The sequence below is a fragment of the Etheostoma spectabile genome, chromosome 10 (genome assembly GCF_008692095.1).
Source record: "Etheostoma spectabile isolate EspeVRDwgs_2016 chromosome 10, UIUC_Espe_1.0, whole genome shotgun sequence".
NCBI lineage: Eukaryota > Metazoa > Chordata > Actinopteri > Perciformes > Percidae > Etheostoma > Etheostoma spectabile.
In genome coordinates this window covers 29,886,986-29,890,685 of record NC_045742.1, presented here as the reverse complement: position 1 = coordinate 29,890,685, position 3,700 = coordinate 29,886,986, and the positions used below count along the sequence as shown (strand labels likewise).

At 40.4% G+C, this 3,700-nt stretch overlaps 1 long non-coding RNA gene across 1 annotated transcript in view; it reads left to right on the top strand.

The window, feature by feature from the left end:
* Window positions 1-470: 470 nt before the first annotated feature.
* The window catches only part of LOC116697247 (uncharacterized), a 15,069-nt gene continuing 11,839 nt past the window's right edge, over window positions 471-3,700 (top strand). The window contains exon 1 of the long non-coding RNA XR_004333975.1: window positions 471-643. This is a non-coding gene — a long non-coding RNA (uncharacterized LOC116697247). The remainder of the gene's footprint in view (window positions 644-3,700) is intronic.

Below are 3,700 nucleotides of genomic sequence, written 5' to 3'. Positions count from 1 at the left end.
ATACCAGGGTAAGCCAATCAGAGGCAGAATAAGACGGGCCACAAGGCATGTCCTGTGACGTCGACACCAGGGGTGCAGTCGGTTTTATTGTAGTGAGTATACTGTAATTTTTTACCTCCCAGCATTAGTCTCGCCCGTCCTAGAACGACGTGTCCCAGAGCAACATGTCCCAGAGCAACATGTCCCAGAGCAACGTTTCCCAGAGAGACGACCCCATTGGTTTTTTGTAAAGTTGCCGCGTAAAGCATCAGTCTCACTTGGCTCATTTTCTGTAGTTTCTGTAACGTTAATGTCTGCTGCAGTGGCATCCGAAACGGCTGTATAACTCCAGGGGCAGGCTTACCAAATCACTGTAAGAGTGCAGTTTAAATGTTCTTTTGTTTCATATATGCACTTTAGTGATTCACATTTATTAATTTAAAATGTGCGCAGAGAATGACTGCCAAGCATGTGTTGTTATCTTGGGCGGCTCGCAGCACAGACTGGGTGAATTAATGAACATAAGTGTGAAAATTCTCTCACAAAACAATCCTTGTTATGTGACAGTATCCTTGCGTTTTTGTAAGTGGGTATACTGAAATCCTTGACCTTTTACTAGTGGGTATACTCCGTATACCTGCATATCACGTAGACTACACCACTGGTTGACACACTGATCTTAAGTACTGTAGATTGATGAACATAATTTGGAACCAAAGTTCACAATTGCTAATTGCATTTCTATAGCCTGTTGTCTTCAGGAGAGTGTTTGTTCAGTGTTAGTATAGTCTAATACACAGGTTTTTGTAGTGGTCCTTGTTTTGAGAATGAAATCACTGTTACCTCAGTCCCCAGCAGGAGGACTTTGTCTCTTTAACTACTGTCTGTTCAAAATAAAATAAAAGATCCTTTTGCTGTACCGAAATCACACACCGAACTGTGACTTTTGTGTACGGTGTACCTTCCAATCTGACAGGTATGTCTCTCTTGATCTATTTTACAGCTTTGACCCCTGCCACATGCTAAGAGGATGTCTTTCTCACGCTGTTCCCATCCTCTTGTCATGTCTGCGTTCTCTACTGGCTGTGACATAGGTACAAACACAAGCCGACTTGATCACTCCATCTGCTCTGCTATTTGCTCAGACACTGACTGATCTACTGCAACATTTATTAAACATGCACAGGGCTGCTGGTGGTTGTTTCCTGTGGGCCATTTAGCAGAGCGGTGGTTTACAGCGTTATGCTCCTCAACAACCTGTTGTACAAGGGAGGCATGTGATTACACAGCTTCTCACCACTGCCAGTGGGTGTCATTGCTCACATTCTAACTTACTACTTTAGGCTATAGTTACACTGCTACATTTTGGTTTAGAAAGGAATACCTTCTGCTACGTTTCCCCCTCTCATTCCCCCAGCTCTGGTGTCTCCGAGCCCCTAAACCGGAGACATTTGGAAACTTTTTTTTTTTTTTCATTTTTTGATTTACGGCTTTGTCCTAGGCGCTCCCTCTCTTCAGTCACTCTCTAGTTTGCTCGACCTATGTGCTTGCGAGCGCCTGTTCAACCTCCGTTGACAGTTTGTTACAGAAACAAAATGGATTTTGGATCATTTTTATTGTAGCTGACTCTATAATATGTCTTCTCTATTGGCTGTTGAAGCAGGTTTTGTCTCTTAAGTTCTAAAACCAGCCTCTGGAGACTCAACCAGCTTTGCCACAGCGGCACCATCAGCTGGTCTGAGTCGAGCTGAGATGGGCTGCTTCAGACCGCTGAAACTTTTGTTTTGTTTGTCTTAAACAGTTTCAACTTATCGAAAAACTTTGTCTGAACTGGCCTTTAGCAGCGCAGTTTGACCCAGTTATCAGACTCCCAAAAGTGCAGTAAACACACCAGAACTGTTCAAGTCATGTATTGCCTTGTCACACATACTGTAACCGTGGCAATCACACAATTGAAACATGATCAAGCTCACAAAATGAAGTGGACATTGTCAACGTTTTGGCAACATCTTGTTCTACTCCTGTTTTGTTTCTAATAAGTACAAGTGTCTGATGGCATGAGTGGTTGCCAAACCAACTTTATTTTATAGTTTGTATAGTTTTGTACTTAAACTGTAATCGTACCTCATAAGAAATGCTGGGCAAAGCAACAAAAAAAATGCAAAATTCTTCTATAAGAGCATCACCAACAAGGGGCCACTTAGAATGTTCATTTCCATGTCAGAATTCTCTTTCTCTGCATCATTAAAGGGTGAATTAAAGTTAAAAAGTAAAAATGAGTTAATTGCAAAAATGTGGATGCAATGTTATGAGGGTGTTAATTACTGCAGCTAGATTTGAATCAGCAAGTGCTGCCACAGGAGACCAGAGCCAAGGTCACCACTCATCCTTTTAATCAACAACACAGAGATCAGCCTGCGACTGCCACCCCCACTGAGAGAGAGAAAATAGTATTAATGATGTACACACACACCTGCTAGCTCTTCATATCGTAGGGAATAATCAATGAGAATGCAGGTTTGATCCCAGACTCTAATTACCTTTTTGTTACGATCTTTTTCGGCCCAGTAGTTAGTGTGTGTGTGTGTGTGTGTGTGTGTGTGTGTGTGTGTATTCATATAGACATGTAGCATGTGTGTATATGTGCTTGTCATCCATTAAGATCTTTAATTGGACCCCAATTTCCATTTCTATTTGCATAGAAATGGAATGAATTATGCAGTGGCTGCCTCTCTCCATCAGATGATAAAGTTCAGTTAATTAGGCCTAAATGTATGAATAAGTAAAATAGAACTGTAAATATCAGTAAATATTCAGTAAGACGCAGATCCCTGCAGTACAACTTATGTGAAATGAAAACCGTCTGAGATCACTGGTATATGGTAGATTACCTTCAGTGACAGTAACAGAGCAACTAGGAAATGTAGTCCTTTTTTGTTCACCTCCCAGTAGCACTCACAACACTTTCAATTGGATGCAGTCAGGATGAGATGCTTAACAGGCTCAATATGTTTAAGTGGGCACACTTTCATACATTAACACAAACAATTTCACATTTTCAATTTTCTGTAACTGCAACCTTGTTATAGACAGTTAGTGAACATAGTGAAGTGAGTGATTGACAAGATTCTCTTTTTTTTTTACATGAAATCGTCCAAGGGAAAATTCCAGTGAAATGTCTGTTGTTGTGCGTGAATCATCATGAAACAGAATGTGGCCCTCATATCGGCACACGGAAACTCACCGGGTTGGATGGTGCCAGCTCTCCAGGATCCAGCCGTCACACACGTCCACACAGTGGATTTGTGCAATTAATTTGGTAAAAACAACAAAACATCTAACCGCCTGGATACATTGCATGAGTAATGTATGCGGAGAAGAAGTTTCAAACTACACTTAGCCTAACTTATATCTATCTGTAAAAATTCTGTCTGCAATAATAGCCGCCTGTATATATATTCATAGTACATATTAACCTGTAAACTCTGTAAACCATTAGTGCATTGTGTTCATTGTACACATCTGTAAAATTTCTACTTATAGTAATATCAACTGGTAAATTATATTCAGTACATATCCAGCTGTAAATTTTGCTCACAATACTTGTTAGTTAACAAACACTGCTGTTAAAGTCTGTTTATAATAGTATTCATTTCCCTATTTATTCACTTATGCACTTATGAAACCATTGTATATATCCTGCACTTACTGCTATTGCACT